This window comes from Micromys minutus (assembly GCF_963924665.1).
Source record: "Micromys minutus genome assembly, chromosome: 18".
Lineage (NCBI taxonomy): Eukaryota > Metazoa > Chordata > Mammalia > Rodentia > Muridae > Micromys > Micromys minutus.
Window position 1 is genome coordinate 19,185,316 of NC_137953.1, and position 22,558 is coordinate 19,207,873.

A 22,558-nucleotide genomic window follows, 5' to 3' on the forward strand; every position below is an offset into this window, starting at 1 on the left:
TAGGCTAGAAATAAGCTATCAGAGCATATATTCTCTCTCTCTCTCTCTCTCTCTCTCTCTCTCTCTCTCTCTCTGTGTGTGTGTGTGTGTGTGTGTGTGTGTGTGTGTATTTGATTGTGTGTGTGTCTATATATCATATATAGTTTTTAGTACAAGGTTTCCATTTTACACATTCTTACTACACATTTTCTAAGACACGTTCTTGCAGTTCATGTGAGGCTGCTTTGTAATAAATTATTACTCTATTTTTAGTGGTAGTATTTATAGACTAGACTTTGTTTCAAGTAGAGACGTTTTCCATGAACTACCGAGTATGTTTCAAGGTGTGAACCATGTATGTGGGTTGTTCTTTGTCTTATGGAGGAACATGGCTTTAAAGGTGTCTTGAATTAAGAGAAATGTAATTGTATTCACATTTGTTATACTGTTAGACATTTTTTTCAATTTAAGTACATAGTTACTTGCACTTACTTTTAATATTCATGTATCATACTGTTTTAATATATTCTATTTAAATATGTCATCTGAATCCCATAAACCCGCTGAATAATAGAAATTATGAATATTGAAGAAAATGAAGGATAATATTTTACTTTCAGGTGTATTATTACTGTTTTGAGGGTCTATACATAATCACTTACAGGTGAAATTACAAAATTAAAGATTAATTTATTTTATATATGTGATTACACTGTTGTGTTCTTCAGACACCCCAGAAGAAGTCATCAAATCTCATTACAGATGTTTCTAAGCCACCATGTGGTGGCTGGGACTTGCACTCAGGACCTCTGGAAGAGCAGCCAGTGCTCTAACCACTGAGCCATCTCTCCAGCTCCTAGATAAAAACTTTGATGGAGAATATCACATGTAACAATGTCCAGATTAATTATAGAAGATACTTTTAACTTTATATCAGTAATAGTAAAGTTTTAAAATTTTTAATTGTCTTCATTAATATTATAGAGGCATATCAATGATTTAGCAACAACGAAAATCATTAGAAAATAAGTTGAAATGCCGTCTCAATTTAAAAAGAGATAAACCCAACATTTGGGTGTTAGAGAAATCTCAGTATAAAAAGGCAAAATGCAGGTACATATGGGAGAAAACCTTAAAATACGGATTAGAAAGACATTAAGGCCAATCGACAGGTGGTATAAACTGAAAGCACTTCTAAATAATATCAGGAGCAAAATTTAAAATAATGTCATTTTGGTAAAATTGCCCTTTTTAAATGATAATGTGTGCCATGTAGACAGGTTAAGAAAATCCAAGTAGGAGAACCGAACATTGCATGTAGATAGTATTAAAATGTTACTTATTGCAGGACTGAGGGACTACTAAATGGCAGCATAAATAGTTTATAGAGAAAGTAAAAGTAAACATAAAGTAGTATGGAGCCTCTACAAAGAAAAAGGCAAGCACAGTATCACAGACCATGATGTGTCTTATTCCAGACCCAAGCATCTCATCTCAGACCATGATGCAACCACCTCTTCCAGGAACAATGATGCAAGAATCTCATCCTAGACCAGGATGTAGTCAACATTCCTCATGAGCTGTAGAAAAGTCCTCTGCTGTATTCTTCCCCACCCCAGGAGGACTGCAATACAAAATCATTTTAGCAGTGTAAATTTGAAACAAGTAAAAAGTTATTAGCATTTACTGCAGATACATAATCGGTTCCTTTTCGAATTAACTGAGACCTCTTTGCCACGGGTGGGCCACCATGTGGCCCTCTGTTTGAGTGTGTTTGATTATTCCATCCACATGCCTCCTGTGCTGTAGAAGTATCTTTTAACCTCCCTTTCTAGCTTTTAGGATGGCAGGTTCTCTACTGTTTCTTGTGATGCTGTTTTAAATTCATTAGTTCCATATCTTTCCTGCAAAACCATATCTCGGATTCCAGCCCAGATAACATGAGCAGAGGTGTTGCAGGACACTTGCAAACCTGTGTGCCTGTGCCGGATACTAATGCCTGTGTATTTCTGACCACTTGCTTGTGCTTGCTCTACCTTGAAGCATGGGGACACTGTGCCATGCCCAGAGTCACATTGTCTCTGTCACAGAAAATAACGTTTCTCCACATTGGGTGCTGTCACATTAAGATGATATGAGACATTATATTTTGGGTCCGAGTTTTCCAGTAATTCGGCATCTCTTGTCTAAATTAAAACATTGATACTGATACCTGCTCTGTACCTTTTTAGAGTGTTACGTTTCAATTAACACAATCACTTGAGCTTCTGTGACTTGATAAAGACTTGATCTGAAAATTACAGGTTGTATGCTGGACATTTTAGTAGATATTAAATATTTGAGATTTCCTTCTACAAGTACATTTTTCTTTGTAGAAAGAATTTAATTGCTATTAGAAGGACACATAGTCATGAAAAGACAGAGATTCCCTGTCCCTTTAATCATAAAATAAAAGAAATTTTACATGCAAATCCATGAAGTACTGAAGAACCATATGTTAAAGAAGCACTTAAAAAAACTGCAATACATACAAAAAGTTATCTGAAGAAATGTCCACAAAAACAGGAATGGGATTCCTTTAGGTCAAGGTTAATTTGTTCATGAATTAACAGGATCACATGGATTCTTGGATGTTTTTCAACTGAATGTTACTGAAAGAAGACAGTATTTTAAACTGATTATGAATCCAGAAGGATAGTTTGGAAAGGGGCATAAAGAAGGTTGGAACTCAACCGTCTGTACCTTAGGAACTTGAATGATGATGACCTGGATTACAGTAGAAGGCACAGGTGGCTTGTCACTGAGGCTGAAACCCATCAGTGAATGCGTGGAGAGGCAAGGTAACAGCTCTATCCTCTCATAGGTTAGCGACCCCGGATGGCAGCACCCATTCTTAAAAAACACACATTTAAAAACAAGCAACAACTTGGGAGCTAAGTGTCATTAAGGAAGGACAAAGGACCACTAGATTTTCTCACTGGTTTGCCTGATAATTTAAATACTTTCACTAATATTAATTTGTTTCCAGGTAATAACACTTAAGCTTCAGTAATGGTGTGTCCAACTAGTGGCATTGCTGAATTCAAGAACCAAATTCTGGCTTTAAGATATTACGATTTTAATTATTTGGAACAACTTAGAATTTCTAAATTCTTTGTATTTATTTCTATAGTTATGATATATCTCATTTAAGAAAGATCTTTTTCCATCCAATGATGTATTCTCATTGTCAACTTGACTAGATTTATAATTACCATGGAAACACATTCCAGGTATCTATGAGGCTGTTTCTTCCAAAGGTTAAACTTATCTGGAAAAATCAGCCATGGGCACACACCACATCATTCCATGGTCTGAAAATGCAGAGTTCTTTTTGCCTCCACTAAGAGATTTCATGCTTTAAAATTAAATATAAAGATATACACAATGGGAGGAGAGAGAGAGAGAGAGAGAGAGAGAGAGAGAGAGAGAGAGAGAGAGAGAGAGAGAGAGAGAGAGCGAGCTCAGAAATTAAGAGTATATGCTTCTAGTGAGCACTAACATTGCAGCTCACAACTGTCTTTAATCCCAGTCCAAGGGGATCTGACGCCCCCTTTGACTTCTGCAGGCACCAGGCTTGAGCAACACAGCCCCCCACCCTGACCCCCTTGCATTTCTGCTTCCTGATTTCTGATCCATCTTCAGTGGTCACCTTACCATTTCTACTCTGGCTTCCCTGTCAGAGGGCCCCCTGTTGCTTCTTAAACACTGTATCAAAAGAAAATCCTCTTCCCTTAAGTAGTTTTTGTCAAATTTGTGTTCTTCTTTTGTTTTGACACAGCAACTAAAAAAGTATACATTTTTTTTCTTATCTTTCTTACTTAAGTAACCTAGCTCACATTTTACTGGAACTTTATTGAAATTCCCCTCCCCACATACACTTTAATATATATGTATATATATATATATATATATATGTGTGTGTGTGTGTGTGTGTGTGTGTGTGTGTGTCTGTGTGTGTGTTTAATATATATATGATAGGTTTTCTCTCATATCCAAGCACATTACTGTTAAAATACTCAAGTCTCATTGTGTAGATTATAAGTAAATCCAAGATGTGCTTTTTAAACAAAATATCAAAATTCTGAGGACATAATGAAATAGTGAAGTAGTCACAATTCAATAATAGTATTTATTGACGGTATGACTCAGAAAAGGTGCCTAAAAGACTACAGTCCTCTTGGGCAACCCAAAGCAAACAGCAAGGGAAAAGGGAAATCAGAGCAAAGTTATTGAGTGGAAATAGCAACTGAACTCTGCCGAGTTAACAGGCGATGTGGAAACAGGTTTTTCTTGGTATTCTGTTTTGAATATCCTCACCGCATGAGTCTTTTTCAGCACTAGACACGGGTATTTAGGAGTGTGTAAAGAGCATGTCCCACACACAGCACAGTGCTGTGGAGCCCGGGTCCACTTCTACGTTTAGCAATGTAATTATAACAAAAGGAGACCTTCCACCTTCCACAAGGCTGAGCTTCCTTTAAGTGAATTCTGCTAAAAGGAAGGTGACAGGGGAATCAAGCCCTGTCAGGGAGACGAGCCATGAGTAAGGACAGACCATCTGTCACTGGCAGGACCTTAGGACTTCTGAGTCTTTAGTAAGCCCCAATAATTTATCTTCATGTCTCCCAGTGTTCGTTCTCAAACCTTTAGCTGCGCTAAGTAAGATGATCTGAAGCAACGAAATCAAGCGCAATGCCAGAGTGCGTATCTCACCGGGATTAAATGCAGAACAGATCCTACGAGTCCAGAGGACAATTTAATTGACTAAACAATAACAGCAACACGCTGTTATTTCACTCAAGCTTGTGGCTCGACTAAATTACATTTGTTTCCTTTGCAGGACGCACTGAATATTTATACAAAGGTTTCTGATGGGCCACAGCAGCCAGGACAGCAGGTGTTTGCTCGTGTATTCCTGTCTATGCCAGTAAGGGGAAGGCCTATGCAAAAAGTCCTGAGATTCATTCAAGAAGAAGTAGCCAGAGAAATGGGCAAGAGCTGCTCCCTTGCTCCTGCTCCTGACCGGTAATAATATAACTTGTTCAGCATTGCCAGACCCTCCTTCCATGCAACAGCTCTTTGGTGCTTAGCAACCAGATGCGCTGAAAAAAAACAGCAGGTAAAATAAAGCCAAACGCATGTAATTGTTGCATTGCTCCTCAATGTGCTGAACATCATCTCAGAAGTATAATGACCACGAAAGTCACTAAGATGTAATTCAATTCACATTATATTGTGAAGCTATATATGTAATATCCATATTATTAGACATGAATTTAAAATCTGAACCAGTGCATTCGTTTTGTTTTTATTTCTCCTGGATCCTTACACAAACTACCAAGCTGGTAAACTTCAGGTTTCATTTGTCAATATGGATAAAATTGTTCCCACATAATCCTGTCATTAGAAGAGACAGTAGACTGTGTTTTTGTTCCGATCACGATGAACATCAGCTACTTGTGTCTTAACATATGTGTTAATGGTCTCCAGTGCAAGATGTTTGCAAGGACAACATTCCAAATGAATTTCACAAAGAATCTTTTTTTTCCCTACTGTAGATCTTTTGTGATTAAAACATCTCAAGAACTGCCAACTAGAAATGCTGTCAATGTTATACATTTCCATAATGTATAAAATTCATTGAAATACTTTGCAATCTGAAGAGTTCCACAGTAGCCCTAGAGAATGCACAGCCAACAAGCTGTACTATTTTCACAAAAGCAAGAACAACTGGTGTGCTGCTATGTTCATATAAGTTGCAAATCAGACAGAATGGTTTAGACCAAATGGTGATACCACATTGCTTCCTGTTTGTTTGGTGTTTTGAAACAAAAAGATGACTTTTATTCTCATGCTAACTGTGTTACCAAAAACAAACAAGCAACAACAACAACAACAACAACAACAACAAAAAACTCAACCAAACAAACAAACCAAAAAAACCCCTGTTTGCAATGTCCACCAATTAGGTGGAAAGAAGCCTGCCCCCAGTTGGCTCTGATTGGGAAACAATGACACCAACTTTTAGAATTCCTGAGCAAGAAACACAGGCAAGAAGGGAATCTGCTGTGAGAGAGGCATAGGACCAGACCACACCAAGATGAAGCAGGAGGGTGAGATGGCAGAAATATAGAAGCAAAGGAAAGTGGCCCCATGGGAAGGCTACCCAGAAGTAAACAGGACAGCAAAGACAAAATATAGATTTAGAAAGTCCAACATCTAACAAGGACACATGCTCCACCATGTTCATAGCAGCCTTATTTATAATAGTCTGAGGCTGGAAAGAACCCAAATGTCTGTCAAAATAGGAATGAATACAGAAAATGTGGTACATTTACACAATGGAGTCCCACTCAGCTATTAGAAACAATGACTTCATGAATTCTTAGGTAAATGGATGGAATTAGAAAATATCTTCCAGAGTGAGGTAACTCAGTCACAAAAGAACACAAATAGTATGTACTCACTTATAAGCAGATACTAGTCCATAAAACATGGAATATCCAAGGAACCATCCACAGAACTTAATGAATCTTAAAGAGAAGGAAGGCCAGAAAGTGGATGCCTCAGTCTTTCTTAGAAGGAAGAATACAACCTTCATGATAGGAAATATAGGGACAAACAGAGGAATAGGGACTGAAGATCCAGAGACTGCCTCAGCTGGGGATCCATCACATATGCAGCCACTAAACCCAGCACTATTGCTGATGCCAAAGAAGTGCTTACTGGCAGGAATCTGATATGGATGCCAGATACAGATGAGGATGCTTGCAGCTAACCATCGGACTGAACTCGGGGACCCCAATGGAAGAGCTAGAGAAAGGACTAAAGGAGCTGAAAGGGTTTGCAAACCCATGGGAAGAACAACAATATCAAACAACAAAACCCTCCAGAGGTCCCAGGGACTAGTTTTCCCAGTATAAGGGGAATGCTAAGTCACTGAGGTTGGAGTGGGAGCATCTACGTGGAAGCAAGAGGAGGGGAGGGGTTATGAGAGAAGGGGGAAGGGAATAACATTTGAAAATGTAAACACAGAATATCCAATAAAAACGATAAAAAAGAAACAAATGTGTTAACTCAGGAATACTGGAGGGGGTTATGTGCCAGCTGTGGGAAAGTTTGGAAGTACCCAGCCTTTGAACAAGTTAAGGCTTATTAAATATAAAGGTTGTGTGTGTGTGTGTCCTTCTATTCATGAATCCAGAGCTCTTAGGTGGGTACAGAGATGCAAAGGTACCCCTCAGAAGCATAGTGCAGCTTTTAAAGATTTACCACCACATCAAACCACTGTATTCTTTTTAATAAAGCCTATAAAGAGGGTAAAAAGTATAAAGTAGATATAAGCGACTTTTATTTTTGTTTGGAGCTCATTTGAGCTGCCCGAATGGTCTATGTAGCTCAACAGGACCACAGGTCAGTGCATCTGAGATCAGAGACCACACTGCTCTACTCTTCCTAAAGCTCAGCAAACACATGCACCTTAGGGTACTTGTGAATGCCATTCCTCCACCTATCTTTTTGTATTTGCCATGGCCTTCTTCCTAGCACAGAAACCAAGTATATGAAGGCACTGAAGTGCTCAGGCACATGGGATCTAAGTCCCAAGTCGATCAAGCAGATGGCACCAGAAATCCTCATGCTTCTACTGGGCAGTAGTTCCAAAGCCCATCGTCTCCCCAGCGGTCCATGTGCTCAGCATCCAGCTCTCTCCTCTTATCTCAAGCAGCGACTCTGCCATTTCTCTTTCTGCCTTTTGCTTTGGTAGCTGTGCTTGCATCTTCCAGCTGGAAGATCATGAAGACTTCCTTCCAAATCCTCTTGTCACTGCTGCCAAAGTTATTTCATAAATGGATCTGCTAGATTTATTGTTTCTCCCTTGCACTTGGGTCTTCCCACACTCCCTGGGAGTTGGAATCATGCCACAGCAGCAAGTTGGCCAACGCTGTGACACCGACTGTTTCTCAATGTCTAAGGATGTGTGCTGATCCAAGGAAATCTACTCTGCCTTCATCACATAGCATAGACCATCCTCTTGTGTCCTCAACAGTTCAACAAAGACTGAATAGTGATTAAAAGTAAACTCAAAGCTTCAATATGTTGATGAGAATATAAAGGTTTAATGATTATTGTTAGGTCAACTGATTTACTGTATTATTGTATTACTTCTCTTTTAAATACATTTCTGGTTTGTCTGCTTGGCCTTGAATTCACTACATAGCTGAGGTTAACTGTGACCTGACCATCTTTCTTCCAGTTCGCATGTATTGGGATAGATGGCTGCCATCATATTTGCTTCTACTTTTAATTTTTGGGGGGGTTTCTGTTGACTTTGTAGGACTCTTGTATCTTGGCCAGCGCTGTTAATTGCTGAGACAACTTTCTAACATCTCTCTAGATCCTTCTATTTTACGAGTGTGCCAGGGGGCAGGGTTTTTCTAAATAGTTCTGGCTGTCCTGGAACTCACCCTATGTAGACTAGGCTAGCCTTGAATGGACAGAGCTCCTCCTCTCTCTACCTACCAAGTGCTGGGAACAAAGGCATGCACCACCATGCCAAGCTTTCCTTTTATGTTTGAAGCAGGATTTCTAGCTGCATGTGGACCACTCTGATTCATCCAGGCCACCCTGTCAAGTAAGCTCCAGGGATCCTCCTGTCTCCACCTCCTGAAATCTGGGATTATAAGTATAAAATGCCACATCTGGTTTTTTACATGGGTGCAGACCACCAAAAATCAGAGCCTCATGTTTGTACGCAAAGCACATCATAGAGATTTCCCAGACCCCAAAGCTGTTTTGAAGATTCTGATGAAGAATGGCACCTTCTTTTTCCTTTCATCACCTGCTAACATGCCAACTTTTAGAACAACCAGGACACACCATGCAAAGGCTTATTTATTCTTAGTCAACTGATCATTGGTAAGATACATTGATTTCTAAATGTGGCTAAGAACATAGATGAGCAAGCCTTTAGTGGGAGTTTGATCAAGATTGAAAATGACAGTTTGGGGGCATATTGATCCTTAACTGGTAAGATTTCTAATGTTTTTTCTAGCTTGAAGAAGGAAACCAAAAAGACATGAGGGAAGGAGAAATGGAAGAATAGAAAGGGAGAGAGAATATAGGAGAGGTTCTCAAGGACAGATAAGAGCCAGAGCCACACATGGCCCTTCACAAAGTGAGCTTTCATACTCTTGGGTCATTTGGATTTCTGCTCTATCCTACACGGACAACCATTTCTCAAATAGTAACTTTCTTTCTTCTTAATGTCTGTTGTGCTTATGCAAGTAGTTGAGAGAACAGGTAGCATTTCATGTACTATTCCACACCTTTTGTAAGTTCCCTAAGAAAAATGCCATCTTCAGCACTGGCATAGTCATATCCACAAAGCAAGATTTCCATAAACATGGTGCTAAGGTCAACACAGAAATTACTAACTATAATTTAGTAAACATATTTTTTAGTGCAATGGTGATCAAATAATATTATTTAATATGTACTGAGTACTTAGCATGTATCATGCACTAGATAATTGTGTATATGGATCTTCTAAGTATTAAATTATATGGCAGGCACACATTCTGTGTGTGTGTGTGTGTGTGTGTGTGTGTGTGCAAAATTTGTTTCCACAAGAACATTATGGGAGTATGAAGATTAATGTTTTCATATCTATCTATCTATCTATCTATCTATCTATCTATCTATCTATCTTGCTAAGTTCCTACTATCTTTATTATTTAAGTCATACAATGTGCAATACACACATATAATTCATATGTCACACATTTTATATATGTCTATATAAATAATTGCACACACACACACACACACACACACACACACACACACACACACACACATATATAAAGGGCTGGAGAAGGTTCAGCGGTTAAGAGCACTTGCTACTCTGGCCATTGACACAGAAATGGTGTCCGAAATCCTCTTCTGGTTTCTATGAGTTCTATACTCACATAGTACAGACATATACATCCAGGAAAACATTTGTAACCTTAAACAAGAAGATACAAAGAAGAGAAGTTAATGAAACTGAGGGAATAAAACCTTGAGTACTTCATGGAAGTCACAGTATTAGGCATAAGTAGAAGGCAGCAATGTTCATAACTTTGCTATGAAAATGTTCTAGCTCTGTTTTTCACAGTTACAGAAACTATTATGCAGGTTTTCAAAATGAGAGTTTCAGTTAAACTGAAGGTTGCAGAACAATCTGAGGGCACACTACCATTCTCATTTATACCACTCCATGTTAACTTGTGAATATCTGTCCATCTCAGAGAGACAACCAATAAAGCATTACATAATCTGAGTAGTTCACACAGCGAGTCTACTGCTACAGCAGATGCCATTTGTGCTGACCTGGTGTAAGGAAACCTGTTCTTGGTGATTCTCAGTCCTCACCCCCTCTTTTAGGATTGGACATTCTGCTACAATGATCCACAGAGTAAAGCTTTTATACTTTATCTGTTCAGTTTAGCTATACATGCATGTTTGTTGTGCAGTATGCCTACTTATATGTATTTATCTATCTGATCCTTATCTAAAGAAAGCTGTTTCTTACTGTAATTTCATCACAGCAGAAGTTTGCAATGCCACCACAAGAGGAACGGTGTAATGCTGGTGGAGAAGAAATTGGACAACAATTCCCAGCCATTATGCAAAAAAAACAAAAATGCAAATTAAACATGTGGGCATTAAGTGTCTGCATGTGGGCAGTTAATTGGTTTTCTGATATTCATATAGTAGTGAAGGCATTTGTATGAAGCTTGGCTCTACCCTGCAATGTTCATAACTTCTAACTGGCGATGATGATTGCTTCACAATAGTATATTACTCATCATAAGGCATGTGGCACGCAATATTCCTGATACCTTTTAGCTCACTATACAGCATATTGGGACTTTGCTTTCTAGAAGTTTCAAGAGTATTATATTAGTGATTTTGAAATCAAAAGATGTCAATGTAATTTGCATTGGCTCTAAACTCTCCAAAGAGACAGAATACAAATACAAAATGTAAACTTGCACATCACCTAAACTATTGTGGTCTTTGTCATCTTCAAAGAGTTTATGCTTATTTGAAGCCTGACCATTAAAGCCTGTAATTAAGTAATCATTTAAATTTAATAATAATAATATTTAATAATAACTCATTTAAAAATTTCTGGAGTTATTCTTTCTACATTAAAACAGCCTCACAGTAGGCAGTAAAAACAGTTGTTGCGGTGTTGGGCTTGGCAGCAATGACAGTATCCAGAGTTTTAAGTGACTGGCTTTTCTCCTCTGTGCTATTTCAAGATAATGGATATAACTACCTTTTCTTACCACTGACAAATCATCGAACGGTGTTAGAAATGTTAGTAACAAAGTGACACTTGCAACTGAAGCACTCACTGTTATCTGCTCAAACATGCAGAAAACAATCTCAGTACTTGACAAAGCAACCTATGTCATGGTCACACTAGGCCTACATATACAAAACTGAAACTTGGTAGTAACCTGATTCTGCTGGTAACTTTATGTTTGCTTGTTCTTAAACATCTTACATAATATCTAATGTACAGGTTTATAAATGCATTCCCTCTGTAAAAATCGTCAGTGTTGCCTTATAGAATGCACATTGCCTGGTTTGTTGGTGTTCTTGTTGTTTTTGGTGACGCTGCAAATAAATGATTTTTAACATCTACTAGACCCTTAATTATGACTACAAGTTCTACTTGTATACTCAGTTTTATTCTTCTCTCATTCTCCCCGTCAGTCACATTCTAGCATTCCATCATCAACCAGTTGATTTATCCCATCTTCTGGACAGGGTCACAAGTAACTGCTCATTATAACACAACAAAACTGGACAAAACTCAGCAGTTACAGATTATTCCCAGTCTTCAGATTTCTGCCCTTTCTCAATCAGAAGTGAACAGAGCAGAAGAGCTAGAATGGGATGTGTAAGTAGACAGGAACTGCTGAAGGAAACACAGACATAGGCTAGAATCAGAGCATCACTGGCTTACTGAGCTCAGAGCACAAACAATGGGGAAGCAGATGAATGAATGCCTTCATCTTCATCCTTATGCCAGGTGACTCTAAAATCCTTAAAGCCTGTGTGTATCTGGAGATTCATTCCTCCAATGGCAGTGTACTTACATTTTCATTCAGGAAACCCTATAAACCACTCAAGGGACAATTTAGCTTCAAAGAATGGAGACATGCAGAAGCCAACTACTCTTCTGATTTATGGCTTTTGATGTCATAAGCTTTGTACCACCCAGAGAGTCCACTGTAGTAACCCTCTCCTCCCCAGCTCAAAAGAATCTATGTAAAGTATGTAGAGGTGACATGAACATATACAGGTATGAAGAAGAAGTTTGTATTGTCTTCTCAATAAGCCACTCAAAGAGCAGCATCTCCCTTTTCTCCCTCCAAACTCACCGACCCCTCCCCCCCAGCTGATGCAATTCAGGTTACAGCTTTCTTCTCTAGCTTCTGGCTTCCTTTTGAATTGTTTGATTTAAAGCTTTTTCTATTGTCAAAAGATGACTATTGTATTGGCTTCTATACATTGGGCCACAAGCCCTATATGGGTGCCAATTCTGAGGCAGTTTTTTTTTTTTTTTTTTGTTTTGTTTTACAAGAATTTTCCTCAAGTAGAGCGCTCCATTTACCTACATTCAGACCCCATTCCTAGTAAAACAATCTTGCTCTTTTGTCCTTATGATTTCTTCCTGTACTTTCTGGAAGTGTCTCCTTAATGAGCCATTTCTATAAAAATACTTGTCTCGGGATCTATTCCAGTAATTTAAACTGAGTCAGCTTTCCCTCACAAACATACAATTCATTCCATAAAATACAATGGTTCCTAACATGAAATGAGAATCTTAACAAAAAGAAATTCTTGAGACATTAAAGTGATTCACAACCTATTCTAAAATAGCACTTTCTATTGTAAACCATTAGCATAGTCTAAAATTTCCAGTAAAACTATGGGTAGTATATTGAGAATTCTTTACACTTTAATGCCTTATTTTAGCATATATGAGAACCAGCTAAAGAACTTTGTAAGTAATTCTGATGGGCCCACTATGGAGTGAGAAGGTCTATCATGAGGTCTCTTTTAAGAAGTGCCTCGTGATTCCATATTGAGGACTCTGGATGATGCTGGTCCCCATCTCTTTATAAAGAGCATAGTCAGAGAGAGACAACAATGACCTGGCATGGGTGTGCTTCTACTTAACAAATTTAAGAAAATAATTAGACCTTTTAGAGTCACTGAAATTTATCAGAATCAGTTTGTCTGGAGAGCTTGTGATGAAAAGGCTGATGTGATCACTTCCCTAAGAGAAGGCCACTGAGTGCTGATCAGCAATGCTGGAAGTATAGTGATGTCTGCTAATGTGCACAGGGAGTTCTTTAAAAGTAGCTACAGAAAAGCACCTTCCCAAAGATCAAAGAACCCAAATTCTTTATTAGAATGAATATTTCATAATTACGTTTTTATCTTAAAAAACAACTTCTTGAAGCACACGTTATTAATCACTCAATAATTGCATTACAAATCAAAGTATTTTCATCACACCTATTTTTCATGTGGGAGGATGTGATACCATTTACTAGAATTAAATTTTTCTACTTGTAAAGATTAACGATTTTATTTTAATGTCAAGGTTTGGTCTCCTTCTATCACCACAAGAGAAGACAATGCCTGTCTTGGTTCCAAGTTATCAATACATCACTACTTATTAGATGACATTTCAAGTTAAACAGTAAAACTAATTTTTGCTAAGCTATTAAATATATGATATATAAAATCTCATTCTGACAATTGCTATGAGATGACGTGAAAAGGCAGAAATATCTAGACAATTGCCACATGAAATCTGCCTCTTAGTCAGCTTTCATCTGGAGAAATTATCTTGTCAAGAACTATACATACTGACTTGAGTGTTTTCCCCTTACTAGAGCTGAGCCCAAATCAAAGTACTGAACGGTAATGTCAAGTCCACATACCTGGAGACATGTCACTACTTTGCTGGGACATTTTAAAAAGCACACATGCATACAAAATATAATCTTTCCCATAGTTCACAGATTACTCAAATATTTGTGTTATTTCAGAGCAAAATTTGATAGTCAACAAAATTTGCATTTTGCCTAGGTTGGGATATAAAAATGGGAGAAAGTCATAAGCCTGTTTGGGATGATGCTGTACTTCCTTCAGACTCTAAAAAATGAGCTGACAGCCACTACCAGTGCTCCTCCAGATTGAAAGCATCCTAAAGAGATGGATGGACAAGCTTAAACGCCGTCTTCCCAGGATGCCCTCATGTCAGAAAGATTGCCTTCATGTGACTCAGGACAGTAATTACTTTTGTGAATAGAACAAGGATATATTGAAGTACATCACTTTTCATTCTGTGGTCTGCGAATCACAACTGTTGAAGGGATCCTATATTTCTTGTGCAATCTATTTGCTTTTCTTTGTTATAAACATTGGAATATTGATTATGGAGTTTTAAAATGTCTGCTACCTTCTACAGACTGAGTCTTCACTGCATAAGGAAGAAGGCTAGGCTGTACATGAATGTCTCATATTTTTGCTTTTACTGATACATGTAAATCACTGACAATACAATTTGCATGGTGGTCAACTCAAAAAAGGTTTCATGTAAGCAGAAACTTAACCTCCCCTCTTTTGGTATGGAAGACTGAACCCAGAGCCTCACTCATATGAGGCCGGTGCTCAGATTCCTCTGTGAGATGTGCAGATCTATTGCTTTTATTTTATCCATTACAAAGTGATACAAATTAAACAGACTGATCTGTACCTTTATAATACATGCTCTGAACAATCTATGGAACTGCTTATCATTTAATATCTTGATTAAATATTATTAAATATAATGGATTTACTATAGGAGCACACATTTTCCCTCAAAAGAATTTTGGCTTTATTTTTCAGCTTCTTTCGGTGATTCATAAACTTGTTTCAAATAAATTGTTTTTGTGGTTATTTGCCTCACTTCACTAAAGAGTTGAGAAGTGAGAATTGTGCTTCTTTTCTAGCTCCTGTTTACATAGATTACTATTCCTCTCTTCTAAAACCATGGATATTTTCATTAGCCACTACTCCTAACAACAAACTAAACTTACTTGCCATTAATCTTTGAGCTTAAAGTATATGGGGCCTCATATAGATGTTACAGACATATTAGGGGGCAAGGGAAGACACTGACTGGTCACCAGAAATTATGTCATTCTGAGTATAATAAAGATATTTTGTGGTTACAATGTTCCAGAAAAGGGTAAAGAGAGAAATCTTTCCTGACTTTTTTTTTGTTAAATAAAATATAATTTACATGAACTTTGAATCAATAAAATTGAAGGACTAAGACTGTTAGGCAGGAGACATTGTCTGATGGAGGGAAACTGTCCACTAGCACTGACTGGTTTTTCTAAAACCCATTAGTAACAGAAGAAAGCTAGCCACACACAGATATGATAAAGGTAGCTAACTAATTCTTTTGCTGTTATTTTGGAAGATGTGCTCCCTCAGTCTTCCCTCTCTCTCCTTTCCTCCGCACTCCTCACTCCTTTCTCCTTTTAATCTGCTGTCCTTCTGAGGTGATTAAATGTAGGGTCTTGTGTTTTCTAGAAAAGTGTTCTACCTTGTATGTATAAACCTAGTCCTTTAGGTTTGATTTTTTTTTCCACATAAGGTTTATAAAACACTTAGTGATGAAAAACTAAATATTTATAAATTACCCCATGTACTGGCTGGTTTTGTGTCAACTTGACACAATCTAGAGTTAATCACAGAGAAAGGAGCCTTGGATGGAGAAATGCCTCCATGAGATCCAGCTGTAACACATTTTCTCAACTAGTGATCAAGGGGCAGGGTCCAGCCCGTTGTGGGTGGTGCCATCCCTGGGCTGGTAGACCTGGGTTCTATAAGAAAGCAGGCTGAGCAAGCCAGGGGAAGCAAGCCAGTAAGTGACATCCCTCCATGGCCTCTGCATCAGCTCCTGCTTCCTGACCTGCTTGAGTTCCAGTCCTGATTTTCTCTGGTGATGAACAGCGGTGTGGAAGTGTAAGCTGAATAAACCCTTTCCTCCTCAACTTGCTTCTTGGTCATGATGTTCGTGTAGGAATAGAAACCCTGACTAAGACATCCTTTATAATTTATAATGAGTACAAACTGTAGTGTTGGAGGATGTTTGATCATACTGTGAACCCTGATTTGTATTATTTACTAAAAAACAAAAAGAAAGAAAAAGAAAACCTGCTTCTAGTGGTGGTGTAGCTCAACTCTTACACATACCTTTTTTATATTGAAGAAATTTATTTAAAAAAAACAAAGATATATGTACAAATTTTTAAGCATTTTTTTAAGGTTTGTTACTCTGCATTAAGATCTCACTAGTTACAATGAGCAAAACGTACATGCAAAACAGGATGTAATCCGGAATTAGTCAACATTTTCTTAGTGTGTAAGGATTGAGCCTAATATTTTTTTTCTTGAACTTCACACAGTTTGTGAGTTTACACATACCTTTAATAAGTTGGATGGATCACAGACCTTTAACACCAAACATTAAAGGTAAAGTTAGCTTATAGAAAGAAAAAGAAAACATGTTTGAAAGTGATGTCTAATTAAGTGGCATACAAAATGGCAAATCAGAGAAAGATTTGACAGAATAGTATCTCCCAACTCTCAAAAGAAGAGCAAGAAAAAACTACACTGCTAGGAGCATCCTAAACCTTCCCCATAGAAGAAAGTCACATCTCAGCCTATTAGACTTAATCTTCTCCTGATCTTTGTAAACTCCTTCATGGCAAGAAAAACGGTGACTTGAACCAATAAAAGAAGGAAGGGAAGGAAGAGGGACAGAAGAAAAGGAGGGGGAGGGAGAGAGGGAGGGAAGGAAGCATGGACATTTTCAGAGACATTTAAAGCTATATTATCATTTTTATCATTAATATATCAATATTAATTAATAATCAATATAAATATCAAAATGATAGTCTCTATCAATAAATCAGAAGTATATGAAAGATCCAATGTATTCAATGAAAATTGTAATTAAAAATTGACAGAAAGGGAAAAATAGATCAAAAGGTGATATAGCTTCAAAGCCAGAAAATGCTGTCATTTGGTAAAGTTCAGAGTGTTTGCTGTTCCCAACATCCCCCTGCTGGAAAAGCTGTCTTGTTAGCTTTAAATATGGCTTTAAGAGACTTAAAAGAAAACCTTTTAAAACAAAAGCTGTTCTCAGAAAGCAAATAGATGGTATTTTAAAGATTCAAGGTCAATGCGATTTGAAACCCAAAGAATGCTGGATATTTGCTGGTTGAAAGCAAATTTGACAGACACTGTCATCTGGTTCAGCAGAATGCCAAGGGTTCATGCTTCTGCCAAACCCCAAACACTTGAAGATATAGCAAGTTTTGAATAAAGGATATTTTTCCCTCTTGAGAACTGAACTAAACCTCTTTATAAAGTCAAGGACAGTTTTAATCTATTGAATTAATAATGGCTATCAAGATGTGGTTTAATAAAATGAAGAAACTGATATTAAGTCTAATGTTATTAAAGCTATAAACAAAGAAGCCTATATAAACACACTAGAGTTTGTTGTTTTAACAAAGCAAAATGAAAGTGGGAGACTCTTCTCTTTAGGCATTTTATTGTGTAGAACAAACAATGATAGGAACGGGAAGATGTTGTACACGCCAGCTTCACAAAACCTGTATGAAAGACATACTGATTGTCAAGTCAGTTGACATGAAAGTGATCATCTAAAGACAGCTGTGGAAATCAGCAGCATCCCTGTGAACCTGGTAAAGGAGGAAGTGGGATGAAGAGCCAAGTCCCATAGGGTCCTGTGACTCCTTCTCCAGGAGTCCTAATCTGCCATACACAGTACACTAGGTAAAATGGCTCCCAGCACACTGGGGAGAAAGAACAAAGGAGGCAAGGCCAGGGTGATGGCCACTTTCGCATTTTCACAGAACATACCCCCACCCCAACTCCATAGGGGTGATCTACAGTCTCCCCTACAGAGTCATGGGTAAGGAGGACAGTGTGTGTAATGCCCAGTTTTGCCTTGATTATGTAACTAAACCCTGACTGGTTAAAATACATGTGTACATAATTTTATTGTACTGAACAATAAGTTAGGTCTATACACTGATACTGGTCCCTAAAGTCCAAATCCTGGGAATCTTCATGGGCCCTTCCTCCACTTTACCCCCCTTTTCAGTTCCTCTTTACAAACATCAGGTCACTGAGTTCAAGGAGAAGAATATTAAGAAAGCAAAGATTTTTAGCCTTTTTAGTCTACTTATGATTTCAAAATCTTCTACATATCAATAGCTCCAAATGGTAATACTCAAGAAAAGCTGAAAGAGTAGCACTACAGTTTGATTTAAAAAATTCCAAAATAAATGTAGGGTAGTAAGTCTGATGGGACAGTTTGTGGAGGCATGTATACTATCTATGTTTTGTATACCTGCTATGCTTTACTTTTCATAGCCAGATCGGTATGTATATGGTGTCTTGGTTAGGATTTTCCTGCTATGAACAGACACCATGACCAATGCAAGTCTTATAAAGGACAGCATTTAATTGGGGCTGGCTTATAAGCTCAAAGGTTAAGTCTTTTATCATCAAGGCAGTCATGGTGCAGGTAGAGCGAACAGTTCTTTATCTTCATCTGAAGGCTTCTAGCTGAATACTGATTCCAGGGATTTGGATGAGGGTTTTAAAGCCCACATCCACAGTGGCACACCTACTTCAACAGGACCACTCCATGGGCATGTACAAACTATCATATATGGTTATTTTACCTGTTCTGTCAATGCTTCCTCTAACAGCCAAAGACAATCTAATAAAAGCATCAAGCCCAAGCATGAGAATCTCTCTTTTGTGTTGTTAATCAGGACTGCCACAGAGATTCTGCAAACTATAGCCTATCTCTGTTGTCTATGGTTATCTCTAAGAAATGGAAGGTAAGTTCATGAGGAAGGAGGCTCCTGAGCTGGAACTGACCTCAACCCCTCTGTTTAAAGACTAGCTTACAGGATAGTATAAGGTGCCATCCAAGCTTCCAAAGAAGAGAAGCAACTAATGGTCCTTCTCAGTTATGATTTCTCCGAGGCAGAGCGATAATCGGCATAGCATGATAATACTAACAGTACAATAATGTACAAACCTCTCCACTGACCAATAGCTCTGCAATTCCACTTAAGGCAGGTTAAACAAGAAGAATGAACCTTGGTATTACAAATTTAGCCATCTAACCAGAGCTAATAAAGTCCTGGATCTCGAAGGAGACCCTATAACAATCACTTTTCTAAACCAAAATAATTGCTAACTACCTCTAAAGATTTGTTCTTAGAGACATAGCTAAGTATAGTTCTCATCCTTCATTAAGAAAAATACTTATAGCAACAGACAAGACTATTACATATAGCCAAATTATTCAAAATTCAGGATGCTTGAGCTCTGTCCCAATGGATACATGTACAGAGTAACTCTCACACTTAAGGATCAAGAGTCATTGCCAAAGAGAGGATGAAAACAATCAGAGACAAGGGTCAAGGAGTTTTCAAGAGATTGTGTCTCTTAGTAATATCATAAGCTGCACTCATCAACGTGACTGCCTAAGCATGTGCTAAACAAAGGCAACAGCAACAAACATGGTAAAGTGGATGTTGAAAGACAGTGAGACCTCAACCATACAAATAGAGAAGCCACATATAGAGCAGAGGATGACCTTGTTGGATATCAATGGGATAAGAGGCCCTTGGTCCTGGGAAACTTGATGCACCAGTGAAGGCCAGGGTGGGGCGTAAGAGGGTGGGTGGGTATGTGTGGGAAAAACCCTCATAAAAGCAGGAGGAAGGAGAATGGGAAAGGGGATAACATTTGAAATATATATATAAATAAAATATCCAATAGAAAATTAAATTAATTAAGGAAAAGATACCCTTCACAATAGTCACAAAAACTATGAAATACCTTGGTGTGACTCTAACTAAGCAAATGAAGGACCTGTATGACAAAAACTTCAAACCTCTAAAGAAGGAAATCGAGGAAGATCTCAGAAAATGGAAAGATCTCCCATGCTCATGGAATGGAAGGATCAACATTTTAAAAATGGCCATCCTACCAAAAACAATCTACAGATTCAATGCAATCCCCATCAAAATTCCAACCCAGTTCTTCATTGAGTTGGAAAGATCAATGTGCAATTTCATCTAGAATAACAAAAGACCTAGAATAGGGAAATCCATCCTCAACAACAAGAAAACATCTGTGGGAATCACTATCCCTGACCTCAAGCTATATTATAAGGCAATTGTGCTGAAAACTGCATGGTACTGGTACAGAAATAGGCAAGTGGATCAATGGAATAGAATAGAAGATCCAGAAATGAGCCCTCATGTATATGGTCACCTGATTTTTGACAAAGGAGCAGTAAACATTCAATGGAAAAAGGACAGCCTATTCAACAAATGGTGTTGTTCCAACTGGCACTCAGCATGCAGAAGAATGAAAATAGACCCTTTCTTATCTCCTTGTACAAAGTTCAAGTGAGAGTGGATAAAAGATCTCCACATTAAACCAAATATACTGAAACTATTAGATGAGAAAGTAGGGAAAACCTTAGAACACATAGGCACAGGAAGAAATTTTCTGAACAAAACACCAATGGCTCAAGCTCTAAAGTCAAAGATTAACAAATGGGACTTAATGAGATTACAAAGTTTCTGTAAGGCTAAGGACATTGTCAAGAAAACAAAACAGCAGCCAACAGAATGGGAAAAGATCTTTACCAACTCCACATCAGATAGAGGTCTAATATCCAAGGTATACAAAGAACTCAAAAAGTTAGACACCAGAGAATCAAACAACCCTATTATGAAATGGGATACAGAGCTAAACAAAAACATTCTCAATTGAGGAATATCGAATGGCTGAGAAACATCTAAGGAAGTGCTGGACATCCTTAGCCATCAGGGAAATGCAAATCAAAACAACCCTGAGATTCCACCTCACACCAGTCAGATTGGCCAAATCCAAAACTCAGAAGACAGCAGATGCTGGCGAGGTTGTGGAGAAAGAGGAACACTTCTCCACTGTTGATGGAGTTGTAAACTGATACAACCACTCTGGAAATCAGTCTGTCGATTCCTCAGAAAATTGGACATAGTACTACCTGAAGATTCAGCTATTCCACTTCTGGGCATATACCCCAGAGACACTTCAATATACAACAAAGATACATGCACCACAATGTTCATAGCATCTGTATTTATAATAGCCAGAAGCTGGAAAGAACCCAGATGTCCTTCAGTAGATGAATAGATACAAAATTTGTGGTACATTTACACAATTGAATACTACTCAACCATCAGAAACAATGACTTGACCAAATTCTTAAGAAAATGGTTGCATCTATACAATATCATCCTGAGTGAGATAACCCAGTCACAAAAGAATAGACATAATATGCAGTCACTGATAGTGGGATGCTAACCCCAGAGGCTCAGACTGCCCCAGAAACAACTCACAGACTTTGTGAAGTTCAAGAAAAAAAGAAAAGAAAAGAAAACAAAACAAAACAAAACAAAAAACCAAAAACGTCATGCTCAATCCTTATACACCAAGAAAATGTTGACTAATTTTGGGTTACACCCTGTTTTACATGTACTTTTTGCTCATTGTAACTAGTAAGACCGTAATGCAGAATATCAAACCTTAAAAAAAAAAATAAAATCATATGTATATGCATATATATGTATTTAACAGGAATTAATAAAAAGAGGCTATGAATTTGAAATAAAGCAAATAGAATTTTATGCCAGGGTTTGGAGGGAGGAAAGAAAGGGAGGGATTATGTAATTATATTATGATCTCAAAAGTTGAAGAAGTAGTAAAACTATTTGGAAAATAACACTGAAACAACAACAAAAACTGAGGATTGCTTTCACCAAGCACAAAGAGGCTGCAGAGAAAAAAAAAAAAAGAAAAAAGAAAGTAACTTCTTTCTTGTCTTTGTATGGTTTCAGAAATTTTCCTGATTGGGTCAATTCGGGGAGGACAAAAGGACAGATGAGCTCAGGAAACCTGGGACCAGGTGATCTGGTGCAGTAATGGAGAAGCTACATCTACCCTTTAAGTCCAGTGCATTTATTGAATACAGCAGAATGGGGAAGCAGGGCTATTACTGCTAAATAGATATAATATAGAGATAATACAGCTGAATGAAGAGCTGAATTCAGTCAATCTCTGTAGGTACAGTCTTTACTGGGAGCAGTCATCAGGCCAGCCACAAACATTTGTAAAGGTGAGGGTGTGATGGGCATTTTCCTTACTCACTCTCAATACTTGCACTCAGACTAGCAGAAGCCTAGTCTTCAGTCTGAGCCCCACTTGGACATATCTTTGCTAGTCCAATGGGTCTGAATTTTTGGTTCCTGCCATATGTATTTCTAGTCAACACTACACACCCTCTCAAGACTTC

At 38.0% G+C, this 22,558-nt stretch overlaps 1 protein-coding gene across 3 annotated transcripts in view; it reads right to left on the reverse strand.

The window, feature by feature from the left end:
- The window catches only part of GRID2 (glutamate ionotropic receptor delta type subunit 2), a gene marked incomplete at both ends in the record, with an annotated part of 1,350,985 nt that overhangs the window by 585,134 nt on the left and 743,293 nt on the right, over positions 1-22,558 (reverse strand). The window lies entirely within an intron of this gene.